Source organism: Dasypus novemcinctus, chromosome 30 (assembly GCF_030445035.2).
Source record: "Dasypus novemcinctus isolate mDasNov1 chromosome 30, mDasNov1.1.hap2, whole genome shotgun sequence".
NCBI classification, from domain to species: Eukaryota; Metazoa; Chordata; class Mammalia; order Cingulata; family Dasypodidae; genus Dasypus; species Dasypus novemcinctus.
Genome location: NC_080702.1, coordinates 17,426,703 through 17,440,720, shown reverse-complemented (window position 1 = coordinate 17,440,720; position 14,018 = coordinate 17,426,703). Strand labels below are relative to the sequence as shown.

Sequence of the window (14,018 nt, the reverse complement as noted above, 5' to 3'; positions counted from 1 at the left end):
ACTCTGAGTTCTTTCATCTGCCTCATTGTTTTCAAGTTCCCTGATTCCTTGTCATGTGGAAATAAACTCGCTGATGTGTTTTTGGAGTTTGACAAACATATTTGGAAAGAGAACACAAAGGAGAAATATCCCGAATGCACTGAGATTTCGATTGCGGTATAGAGGCACGATTGCATTTACAAAATCAAATCCAGCTTCATATTCTTGCAATTTCCATGAAGAAGGCATTTGGTGCAGTAAGAATACACAACTGAGGGATTTGGCCTATACACCAGGTCATAGATTTCCTGAAGATGTGCTAATGGAGATGAGATCAGTGGTGATGAATGGAATGGGTAGGTCAATGAGAGCCCAGCAGGGACAGGGCAGGGAGCAGAGAGCACACTACACTCTGGGTTGAATTATCCCACAATTCTATCAGGACAGACATGTATTGACCAGGCTCTTCTGGAGCCGAAATCCCAGTCAAGACCACAAGGTACGTAGGCAAATCCCAGAAAATAGAATGTTCCATTGGGCATGCTCAGAGTATCGAAGACTGCCGCCAAGGAGCATCAAGAATAGACCTATATTTCCAAACATCATTTTTACTGAATGCAAAGAAATAGTAAGATGATTACAGGGAAGTGGTTATGGAGAGAAATGTGGAATGGAATCCACTTGGGAGATCCGCTCATTCATATAAGTACATAGATCCGTAAGTCAAGCCTTCATGATGTAATAGTCAACATTTGATTTTTCCAGTTCTCAGATTGTTCTGATTCTTTAGTCATTGAGCAAATCCCTCGTTCAGTTTTCTATTTAATGAAAATTTTCCTGGTGTGGAAAGGACTCCCAGGCAACACTTCTTCATTCATCCATTTGTTTATTTAATTTTTAAACGTTCTTTTTGGGATATTTTAGAATTATATTAAAGAAAATTCACACAAAATGTATTTGCAATTCCCATACAACCACCTCCCTTACACCTGCACACTGTTGCACGTATTAGCGAACTCCTAAATCATTGCGGCATATTTTCTGCCTGCGACAACTCCTACTGCCCATTTCCCGGACCTTGCAATAGGGAACCATCAAAAAGATGATGATGGACAGCGTCCAACCCCCAAAACAGAGAGTGTTTATAGATGCTGGCAAGAGTTTCTTTCACTTGCTCTGTGGTATCTAGGTCCCATCTCATCCTGGTGCTCTCTGTTTCCTGTTAAGATTTATTTTGTGGTAATTACTTATTTATTCATTCATTCAGCCCTTCATTTATCCATTCATTCATTAATTCATTTTTTTACCTTTTCTGGCTTTCTTTGTGCATTCCCTCGTTTACTTTGTATGTTTTCCTTGCAGAGAAAAGTAAATGTTTATTAGCTTAATTGTTTAGGAGAGTAGGGTCTAGAGCCAGATTGTCTGGCTTTATATTCCAGCTATTTTACTCACAACCTCCATGATTTTGCAAAAGATATTTAACCTCTTATGGTACGCATTATTTTCTCAAAGTACTGTAATTGGGATGTTTATTGCTAATGTTAAGATTAGTACTAACAAGTTCACATATCTAAAAAATTGCCATATATTGGATAATTAGTAGAAGTGTTAACAGTGTTAAGAGTAGCTTTCCTCTTTTTAGCAAATAAGACTGGCCCAGACCAAATGGTGTTAGGGTAATATTCAGGACTCTATGGAAACAAAATGAGGCAACTCAACTGGTTTGGTTTTCCACAGTTATTCCTGTGAATTTATACATTGGACACTTTCAGTTATCGTGTAAAAATGTAAGTTCTCATCACAGTGAATTATTGCCCTGAACATGATTTTTGTCGTTATATTGACCTGATAGAGCCTGGACCCTAACTAATCATGAAATGTTGATTTCCATCACACCAGAAATCAGGAACATGTTCCTGTAGCATTATGAAAGGAATTCTTGAAATATGTACATTTCTATTTTCACTATGACTTGTTTTTCATCAACAGAAATCTCAAAAATGGGCTGAGTTTTAATTTAACAATATATGTTTACTTCATTATTCACTTTAAGGAAGACAACCCAACCAGCAAAATTAATAACACTTGGCAGCTTCTGCCCAGGACATGGTAAAGGAGTAAATCTACACTTCCCTGAAGAGTCAGTTTCCCTTGGTCAGCCGTAACACAACAAAGTTACTGGGGAGAAAAATCTTGCCAACTCTAAACAAAATTGACAAGGAAATGGAGACAGATACCAAAACACACATAGTGTTGGGTTTTTCCAGTACATGGGAACGGGAATCCTGCCTTATTGACTCTCAAATGACAACAGAAAAGAGCCCTGTATGAACAATACACTTCCTAAGATGGGATACACCAAAACAGAGTCAGCAGTGGTTTGCAGACTTGCTTTGAGAATGTTTTCCCTATAGTATTTCAGTGGTCTCACAGTAGGGATTTTAGGGTATCCCCATATTCATGTGGTGTGCATCAAAAATCAATCGAAATGTTGAATTCATCTTCTCTCACTGGTCCCCACCTAGCCAAGAGGGCAGCAGCCCCTCCCCACATTGACAAGGCAAGTCAACCATGGTTTTCCCGTATGGATTCTCCTTTGCCTGAGCACATGCCCGTGCACCCATGCACATGCTGTCTCCTGGCTCAGGGCTCAACAGTTGTCATAACCCAATTCTTGAAGGGCATGAGATGGTGAGGACAGGAGACTGATGAACACCCCTGTCCTTAGTCAGGCAGAAGACTTAATTGGCTTTGTGTACAGAGAATAATTTTGACAGCGACAGGACAAAGAATAAGTAAGTTTGTGCTCCACAAAGAGATCAGAAATTGAGAGGTGACTTATAAGTGGTTTTAGTACTAGGACATATAGGGAGAAGAACATGCCACGCTTTGAGTGTCACATGCAGCTTACAAATCTAATGTAGAGTTGTTTATACTGTGGCCCTGGGAAGAAGGTGGACAAAAGACATTAACATCTTTGGGAAGATTATAGGTTATGATATCATCTATGCTTTCTTTCTTTCTGTGGAGGCTTAGTAAATTTTTACATATGTCTCGGACATGCGGGAACCTAAGTGATGAGAAATTAGGTTGACCTGGGGAACCTACACTATGGCTTTGATATTGTAAGCAGGAACCTTTCCTACAATTGCTCATGAAAAGGGCCGTTGCTTCCTGCGAACCTGCGATCATCCTGACAACTTTTAATTTGAAAGAGGTATTTAGAGCTGATTGGCTTCTTTTCACAAACTATCTAACTTCTGGTCGGGGTTATCAGCAGGTCACATATGGGGTCACTTTCTAGTTTAATAACGTTTTGATTTTATGTTTCTCTTCATGCAGACAGAATACAAGAAAAGAAAGGTAAGTGACATCTCTTTCTATCTTAGGCTATACTTGATCGATCAAAGTCCATTAATATCCCTTAAATGAATTTTGAAGTTATCATAGTAAAATCAGAACTCCCAGGTAAAGAAATGCTAACTGCTCTTGTAAAACCTGCTGAACAGAACAGGCAGAGTGTTTTAGCTACCGACAGGTAATCGCTTCCATCTTCTCCATAGTGCCTGCGTTCCCTCTCCTCCTGATGCTCTGTGCTTCATTTCTCAAATTATCTATTTGTGACGATGTTGATTTCTTCATTTGTTCATCCATTCATTCATTCATTCACTCATTAATCATTGATCCCTTCATTCATTTTTCTTTTATCTCAAGTCACAGAAAGAGAAGTGGTCATTTGATTAACATTTTAAAGAAGTGGGGTCTAGACACATTCGGTCTTGATTCAAGTCTAGCTTATTTCTTAGAACCTTCGTGATTTTGTGAAAGCTTTTTCACCTCGTTAGGCATGATTCTTCTGAATTTGAAAGAAGCCTCTAATGATGGTATTTGTGTTATTAGAAAGTTCTGGCATCTCAAGCTCTCAATGTCTTGAGTTATTAATGGAAGCAGTAGGAGTTTTAGTGAAAATAGCTTTCATGGATTTAGTTATTGAACCTGCCAAACCCAAGACTGATTTAAGGAAATATGCAACAGTGCTTGCCTACAAAATGGAACAACTCAACCTATCTAGTTTTCACTCAGGTCTTCTTCTGTAATTGCTTTTGTTTCTGTTATCCTATTTTAAACATGCCTAGACCCCACAAAATCTCACGTTACAAAATAAAAGAGGTATCCATATGTCCCAGTCCGCCCAGTACCCAATTCTACCACAAACTCTTCTCTTATTGTGGTACATTCATTGCATTTAATGAAAACATTTTGGAGCACTGCTACGCTGCATGGATTGTCATTTACATTGTGGTTTGCACTCTCCCGCAGTCCATTCAGTGGGTTCGAGCAGGATATATAATGCCCAGCCTCTGACCCTGCCATATCGCTCAGGTCAACTCCGCATCCTTAAGTCCCCCGTATCACAACACTTCTTCCCTCGTCGCGCCCTCAGTAACTCTGTGGCCACTGTATCCACGTCTTCCGCCAACTTTTTAATTGGACAGTTTAATGTGTCAGGAGGAAGTATAATTCATCATCAGATTGAATTATTCTACTACATAGGTTTTAGGAGTCATATTGTCATTGACATTGCCTCCTCCTAACTAATCATAAAATATTGTCATGACACCAATAATCATTAACTTGTTCCTGGAGAGCTAGGAAAGGAATTGTTGACATTATTTACCTTTTGACTTTCATTTATCTGATAATGTCAATTAATTGTTTATCAGCTGAACTATCAAAGACAAGTATGAAGTTTTAATTTAATATTTCACATTCACCTCCTATTTCCCTTTGAGGAAGACAATGCCATGCAGAAAAATGATAGCACCATTCAGGCTGTGTACAGAACAGGGTTCACCACTAAGTTTACAACGGTGATGAATCACGGGTACCGGATACAGTTTTGACACAACGAAGTAATTTCAAGAAAAATATTTTCAATTTCAAAGACCACACTCCCCGTCCCCTAGATTAAGCTGAATAGGGCATGGAGACAGAAACCAAAGTGCACATCCGATCTTGTCTTCCCAGTACATGGGAAAGGTAAGTGCCCATTCTTGGCTCTGAAATAACACTGGAGCAATGGCCCCATTGCACGCACTCCCTGGCCTAAGATGTGATACCACGGAAACGGAGGCAGCAGTGGGTTTGCAGACTTGCTTTCAGATTGTTTCCCTCTCGAATGTAACCAGTACTCACATCAGGTTTTGGGAATATCTCCACATTCACGCGGAGTCTGGCAAAAACCAATTCATGAGGTGACTTCCTGTTTCCTCAGGGGCTCCCAGCGGCCCAAGAGGGCAGCCGCCCCTCCCCATATGGACATTCCAAGACAACAGTCCATTTACCCCCTGCACTCTCCTTTGCCTTAACACGTGCCCACAAGGCCTAGAGGACATTCTGTCTCTCGGCTCATGGCTCACCTGTGCATTCTTACAACCCAATCCAAGAAGGGCATGAGACAGTGCCGCCATGAGAACAGAGAAAACCAGAGCTTTCAGTCAGGCATAAGCTTTATTTGGACATGTAGACAAGGAAGCAAGAATCTTTGACCATGGCAGGCCAAAGAATGAGGCAGTAAGTGCTCCACAAAGATATCCGAAAATTAGAGGTGAGGTGGAAGGGGGTTCAAACAAGGACATTCCATAAGGAGAGGAATATGTTACCTTTAGGGGCATAGTAAACGCTGTAAAATTGAGTGGAGAAGTTCTTACTGTGCTCTTGGAGGGATGTTTACAAAGGAAACTAACAGATTTGGGAAGATTATGCTTTAGGATATCATCTATGCATTCTTACCCTTCTGGGGAGCATTATTAAATTTTAACTTCTGTGCGGGTTGTTGCTGGCACCTAAGAGCTGAGGAAACCGTGGGACCTTGGGGACTCTCACTATGACATTGATAATGTAAGTAAGAGACTCCCTTACAAGTCAAGGTGAAAGAGACCATTGCTTAAGATTTCGGTGAAATGGTATGTAAAACTAGAATTTTTCAGGGGTCTTTATAGCCCATTTTCTTATTTTAATAAAAAGAGGTAACATCGGGTCTTGATTATTTGCAAGTAGAGTATGGGAATACTTTCTAACGCAATTCTGTTTTTATCTTCATTCAGAGAAAACAGAAAAGAAAGACAATGGTGAGTGATATTTATTTTTTGTCTCAGATAGGACTTGACCCTTCAAAACTGAAGAATCTTTGCAACTTGAGTTTTAAAGATGGTAAAGGGAAATCAAAACTCAAGGATCATGAAGTGCTTTCCGATGTTGTAAAATAGGGTTTCGTAGCAGCTGAACTAACTTTCGTCTATTTGTAACCTTGTAGATGTAAATTTCTCAACACTGAGTTACTATGCGTGTTAAGTGTAGGTTAAGATGATTCTGCCTGAGCTTTGCGATTATTGGGACTCTGAGTTCTTTCATCTGCCTCATTGTTTTCAAGATCCATGGTTCCTTGTCATGTGGAAGTAAACTCACTGAACTGTTTTTGGGGTTTGAGAAACATTTTTGGAAAGAGAAAACAAAGGAGAAGTATCCCGAATGCAATGAGATTTCGATTGCGGTATAGAGGCACGATTGCATTTACAATATCAAATCCAACTCATATTCTAGTAATTTCCATGAAGAAGGCACTTGGCGCATTAAGAATACACCACTGAGGGGTTTGGCCTATACACCAGGTCATAGATTTCCTGAAAATGTGCTAATGGAGTTGAGATCAGCGGTGATGAATGGAATGGGTAGTTCTATGAGAGCCCAGCAGGCACACAGCAGGGAGCAGAGAGCAAAGTACACTCTGGGTTGAATTAACCCACGATTCTATCAGGACTGCCATGTATTGACCAGGCTCTTCTAGAGCCGAAATCCCAGTCAAGACCACAAGGTAGGTAGGCAAAACCCAGAGAATAGAATGTTCCTTTGGGCATGCTCAGAGTATCGAAGACTGCCGCCAAGGAGCATCAAGAATAGACCTATATTTCCGAACGTCGTTTTTACTGAAGTGTAAAGAAATAGTAAGATGATTACAGGGAAGTGGATACAGAGAGAAAAGTGGAATGGAATCCACTTGGGAGATCCACTCATGCATATAAATAGATAGATCCATAAGTCAAGCCTTTATAACTTAATATTCACCATTTTATTTTCCAGGATTCAGATTGTTCTTATTCTTTAGTCATTAAGCAAAACCCTCACTCAGTTTTCTATTTAATGAAAACTTTCTTGGTGATGAAAAGACTCCCATGCAACACTTCTTCATTCATCTATTTGTTTATTTAATTTTTAAACGTTCTTTTTGGGATATTTTAGATTTATATTTAAGAAAATTCACATAAAATATATTCGCAATTCCCATAGAACCACCTCCGTTACAACTGCACACTGTTGCACGTATTAGTGAACTCCTAAATCATTGTGGCATATTTGCAGCCTGTGACCACTCGTACTGCCCGTTTTCCGGACCTTGCACTAGGCAACCATCAAAAAGATGTTGATGGACAGCGTCCAACCACCAAAACAGAGAGTGTTTAGAGATGCTGACAAGAGAATTCCTTTCACTTGTTCTGTGGTATCCAGGTCCCATCTCATCCTGGTGCTCTCTGTTTCCTGTTAAGATTTATTTTGTGGTAATTATTTATTCATTCATTCAGCCCTATTTTTATCCATTCATTCGTTAATTCATTTGTTCACTTTTGCTAGCTTTCTTTGGTCATTCTCTCATTTACTTTGTATGTTTTCCTTGCAGAGAAAAGTAAATGATTATTAGCTTAATCGTTTAGGAGAATAGGGCCCAGAGCCAGATTATCTGGGTTTCTATTCCAGCTATTTTACTCAAAACCTCCATGATTTTGCAAAAGATTTTTAACCTCATATGGCATGCATTATTTTCACAAAGTACTCTAACTGGGATGTTTATTTTTAGTGTTAGGATTAGTACTAACAAGTTCACATATCTAAGAAAACTTTCCATGTATTGGATAATTCGTAGTAGTGGTAGCAGTGTTGAGAATAGCTTTCCTCATTTTATCAAATAAGCCTGGCCAAGACAAGATGGTGTTAGGGTAATATTCAGGACTCTATGGAAACAAAATGGGGCAACTCAACTAGTCAGGTTTTCCGCAGTTATTCCTGTGAATTTATACATTGGACACTTTCAGCTATCGTGTAGAAAATGTCAGTTCTCATCACAGTGAATATTTGCACTGAACATGATTTTTGTCGTTATGTTGACCTGATAGAGCCTGGACCCTAAGTCATTGTGAAATGTTGATTTCCATCACACCAGAAATCAGGAACCTGTTTGAGTTGCATTATGAAAGGAATTCTTGAAATATGTACATTTCTGTTTTCACTATGACTTGTTTTTCATCAGCGGAAATCTCAAAAATGGACTGAGTTTTAATTTAACAACATATATTTACCTCATTATTCACTTTAACGAGGAATCTAACCAGTAAAATTAATAACACTTTGCAACTTCTACCCAGGACATGGTAAAGGAGTAAATATACACTGCCATGAAGAGTCAGTTTCCCTGGGTCAGCCGTAACACAGAAATGTTAGTGGCGAAAAACTCTTGGGTTTTCCAGTACATGGCAAAGGGAAACCTGCCTTTATTGACTCTCAAATGACAACAGAATAGAGCCCAATACGAACAACACACTTCTTAAGATGGCATAAACCAAAACAGAGGTAGCAGTGGTTTGCAGACTTGCTTTCAGAATATTTCCCCTGTATTATTTAAGTGGAACTCACAGTAGGGATTTTAGGCTATCCCCATATTCACGTGGAGTTCAACAATAATAATTGAAATGTTGAATTCATCTTCTCTCAGGGATACCCACCTAGCCAAGAGGGCAGCAGCCCCTCCCCACATTGACACTGCAAATCAACCGTGGTTTTCCCGTATGGATTCTCCTTTGCCTGAGCACATGCCCGTGGGCCCCACGCACATTCTGTCTCCTGGCTCAGGGCTCAACAGTTGTCATAACCCAATTCTTGAAGGGCATGAGATGGTGAGGACATGAGACTGACAATACCCCTGTCCTTAGTCAGGCAGAAGATTTAATTGGCTTTGTGTACAGAGAATAATTTTTGACAGTGGCAGGACAAAGAATAAGTGAGTTCGTGCTCCACAAAGAGATCGGTAATTGAGAGGGAGTTATAAATGATTTTAGTACTAGGGCATATAGGGAGAAGAACATGCCATGCTTTGAGTGTCACATGGAGCTTACAAATCTAATGTAGAGTTGTTTATACTGTGCCCCTGGGAAGAATGTGGACAAAGAATATTAACATCCGTGGGAAGATTATAGGTTATGATATCATCTACGCTTCCTTTCTTTCTGAGGAGGGTTAGTAAATTTTTACATATGTCTAAGTCACGAGACATTTTATTTTACTAATTTTACTGAAAACCTAAGTGATGAGATTTAGAAACATCCGTTCTGAGGAACTTACGCTATAGCATTGCTATTATAAGCAGGAATTTTTCTTACAATTGACTATGAAATTGGCCATTGCTTCCTGCGAACCTGTGAACATACTGAAAACTTTTAATTTGAAAGACGTATTTAGAGCTGATTGGCTTCTTTTCACAAAATGCCTAACTTCTGGTCTGGGTTATCAGCAGGTAACATAAGGGGTCACTTTCCAGATTAATTACGTTTTGATGTTGTGTTTCTCTTCATGCAGAGGGAACACAAGAAAAGAAAGGTGAGTGATATCTCTTTCTATCTTAGGCTATACTTGATCGTTCAAAATCCATTAATATCCCTTAAATGAATTTTGGAGTCATCATAGGAAAATCAGAACTCTTAGGTAAACAAATGCTCACTGGTGTTATAAAACCCTGCTGAACAGTACATGCTGAGTGTTTATAGCTACCGACAGAATAATTGTTTCCATCTTCTCTTTTGTACCTGCGTTCCCTCTCCTCCTGATGCTCTGTTCTTCATTTCTCAAATTATCTATTTGTGATGATGATTTCTTCTTGTGTTCATCCATCCATTCATTCATTCATTCATTCATTCCTTCATTCATGTGTCTTTTATCTCAAAGGCAGAGAAAGAGAAGTGATCGTTAGATTAACATTTTAAAGAAGTGGGCTCTAGACACAGACACTCTTGGTTCAGGGTCTAGCTTATTTCTTAGAACATTCATGATCTTGTGAAAGCTTTTTCACATCGTTAGACATGATTCTTCTCAATTTGAAAAAAGCCTCTAATGATGGCATTTGTGTTATTAGAAAGTTCACGCATCTACAGTTCTCAATATCTTGAGTTATTAAGGGAAGCAGTAGCAATTTTAGTAAAAGTAGCTTTCATGGATTTAGTTATTGAACCTGGAAAACCCAAGATTGATTTAAGGAAATATACAATAGAGTTTGCATAAGAAAATGGAACGACTCAACCTATCTAGTTTTCACCATGGTCTTCTTCTGTACTTGCTTTTGTTTCTGTTATCCTATATTAAACATGCCTAGATCCCACTAAACCTTACATTACAAAATAAAACAGATATCCATATGTCCCAGGCCACCCAGTGCCCAGTTCTCCCACAACATCTTTTCTTAGCGTCGTACATATGTTGCATTTAATGAAAACATTTTGGAGCACTGCTATGCTGTATGGATTGTAGTTTACATTGTGGTTTGCACTCTCCCTCAGTCCATTCAGTGGGTTCGAGCAGGATATATAATGTCCAGCATCTGTCCCTGCGATATCACTCAAGACAACTCCCAGTCTTAAGGTCACCCCATACCACAACTCTTCTTCCCTCTTCCCACCCTCAGTAACTCTGTGGCCACGATATCCACATCTTCTGTGAATTTTTTAATTGGACACTTTCAAGTATAACCTAAGAAATATAATTCCTCCTCAGACTGAATTGTTCTACTACATATGGTATCACAGTTATCTTGACGTTCATATTGCCTGCTCCTAACTAAACATAATAAGTTGTCATAACACCAAAAATCATTATCTTATTCCCGGAGATCCAGGAATGGAATTGTTGATAATTTTTACCTTTTGACTTTCATTTATCTGCTAATATCAATTAATTTTTTACAAGCTGAACTAATCCAAGACGGGTGTGAATTTTTAATTGAACATTTTTCATATTCATTTCATATTTCCCTTTGTGGAAGACAATTTCTTAGAGAAATATGATAACACAATTCAGGCTGTGTACAGGACAGGATTATGGGCTAAGTTTACAACCCTGGTGAATCAGTGTTACCTGATGCAGTCTCCACACAACAAAGTAATTTGAACAAAAATATTTTCAATTTCAAAGACCACACTCCACCCCTAGTTTAAGCTCACTAGTGCATGGCGACAGAAACCAAAACGCACATCCGATTTGGTTTCCCAATACCTGAGAAATGTAAGTGTCCATTTAATGGCTCTGAAATAACACTGGAGAACTGCCCTATTGTACACACTACCTGTCCTATGATGTGATATCAGAAAAACAGAGTCAGCAGTAGAGTTGCAGAGCTGCTTTCAGATAGTTTTCCTATTGTATTTAAATGCTACTTACATCAGAATTTTTGGGGTATCCGGTATCCAAGTGGAGTTTGACCAAAGCAATTGAGTAGGTGAATTTATATTCTCTCAAGTGGTCCCCAGCAGCCACCAATTCACACATGAATATTACAGGTCAATTCTGGTTTTCCCCTAAGGATTCTCCTTTCCCTGAACACATGCCCTCTGTGAGCAGTGCATACGCTGTGTCTGGGCTCAGGGCTCGCCAGCTCTTACACCCCAATTCCTGGTGGGCATGAGATGGTGAAGATATGACACGGAAGAACACCCCTGGTATTTAGTGAGGCATAAAATTTATTTGGACTTCTGTTCAAGTAAGGATCTTTGACAGTTGCAGGCCAAAGAATTAGTATGTTAATGCTCCACAAATATTTGAAAATGTGATGTGATTTATAAGTGGATTCAGAGCAAGGATATTCCATGGGAGAAAAGAGTTCCTTTTAGGGACACATGAAGCTTAGAAAGTCGTGTGGACATGTTTTTACTGAGCCCCTAGGAAAGAGGTTGACAGAGGACATTATTAGAGAGGGGAAGATTATACTTTTTGATGTCATCTATGCATTCTTACCCTTCTCGGTAGGATAATTAAATTAAACCTACGCCTGGGTCACGATGGCTCCTAAGTGCTGAGGAGCTAGCGGGACCTTGGGAACCTCACTAATACGTTGATAATGTAAGCAGGAAATTTTCTTGCAATTCATCTTGAAATTGTCCATTGCTTAGTAAGTATGGGAAAGTTTAGTCTCAACATTCCCTTTTAAGGAACCATTTATAGTTAATCCTGATTTTACTAAAAATATATTATTTCTGGTATAGAATACCTGCAAGTAGTATATGGAGACACATTCTAACACATTTTTGTTTTTACCTTTTTCTTTTCTCTACGCAGAGGAATTGAAAAAAGAGAAAGGTGAGTGATATTTATTTTTGTTTTACACAATATTTGGTCCTTCAAAATCCAATACAAACCACAAATGGAGTTTTAAATTTACCAAAGGAAAAGTCAAACCTCAGTTTTAAGGAAATGATGTTTGATGCCCTGTAATAGTGTTGTCTGGCAATGAAAATAACTTTGGCTCTTTGTAAAATTGTAAATGTGAATTTCATCAGAGCGATCGTTCTTGGGGTTAAATGTAGGTTGAGATGTGTCAGTTTGAGCAATATGAGGACTGGGATTCTGAGTTCTTTCATCTAACTCATCTTTCTAATTTCACTGATTCCTTGAGAATTTAGATATAAACAGTCTAGTATGTTTTTGGGGTTTGAGAAACATTAGAAGGAAAAAGGGAGAAAAATTCCATGAAAAGCCACATAGCTTTAGACATGCAAAGAGTTTTGAACTTCACAGGAAGTGTACACAAGTATTATAGTGAAATCACACATAAATCCCATCATTTCACCTACACAAAGTTACCCTATTATTGATCTCTCCCATCAGTGTGGAATATCTCGTACAGGTGACAAATCCTACTAACATTTCTTATTTCTGCCCCTCCATCTCCCCCCTACCCTGTTGTTTTGGGTTTCTGTGTCCATTCGTTCCTTGATCTTCTGTATCTATTTCTCTTTGTGTGTTCTCTTCTTGGTTTTCTCCTCCAGGATTCCTCATTCTATCCTGGGGACCTCTGATGTGGAGAGAGATTCCCTGTCACTTGTACCACCTCAGTGCCTGCTCTTGGCTGGGCTTCACCTGAACTCTCCTCTTCATCTCTCTTTTGTTGCCTTATCCTTTTGCTGCATGACTCCCCTGCACTGGCACTTGGTTACCACGCAGGCACTCAGCTCACGGGGGGCACTTGCACAGGCACTCACTCAGCTCGCCATGTATGGAGTTGGTTCACACTATCCACTTCTTTGAGCTGGCCCTAGACAACTAAAAAAGTAACGATGATAGATCGTTTCCCCCGCAAATGCAGGAAGTGTTTGCAGCTACTGACAGGATAATCCCTTCCATCTGCGCTGTCATATCTGGGTCCCTTATCCTCTAGGGATCCTCATGTTTTTCTTTAAAGTTTTATTCATTCATGCATTCATCCATTCCCACATGTTTTCCCTCATTGATTTTTGTTTATCTCAAGATGTAGAAAATTTGTTATAATATTAACTTTATTGAGGAGTAGACTGTAGGTTCAGATAGCCTGAGTTTAAATTTCACCTCTGATGCGTAGAAGCTTCATGATTTCGTAAACATTTTTATCTTTTTGGAAATTAAAGAAATTTTAGAGAGTGTAATAATGGTATTTATGACATAGACTTATGATCAGTATTAAATTTTCGTGTATCTGAAAATCTTGAGTCCTGTTGTGTCATTAGTATGAGTGGCAAAAGTAGTGGCAATAATAGCTTTTGTTGGTTTAGTTGCTGAACCTGGAAAAGACAAGTTTTTTTAGGCAATATTCAGGAATCCATGAAAACAAAACGGATCAATGCTACATATACAGTGTTCATTTAGGTCCTTCTGTGAGTTTATACATGGGACATCTACATGGTTTTGTTATT

At 39.0% G+C, this 14,018-nt stretch overlaps 1 long non-coding RNA gene across 1 annotated transcript; it reads left to right on the top strand.

Annotated features, from left to right (window-relative positions):
• Window positions 1–3,271: 3,271 nt before the first annotated feature.
• Window positions 3,272–12,438, top strand: LOC131276919 (uncharacterized). Its single transcript, XR_009184143.1, has 4 exons — window positions 3,272–3,342; window positions 6,087–6,110; window positions 9,664–9,684; window positions 12,409–12,438. It is a non-coding gene; the product is annotated as an uncharacterized lncRNA (long non-coding RNA).
• The last annotated feature ends 1,580 nt before the right edge of the window (window positions 12,439–14,018 follow it).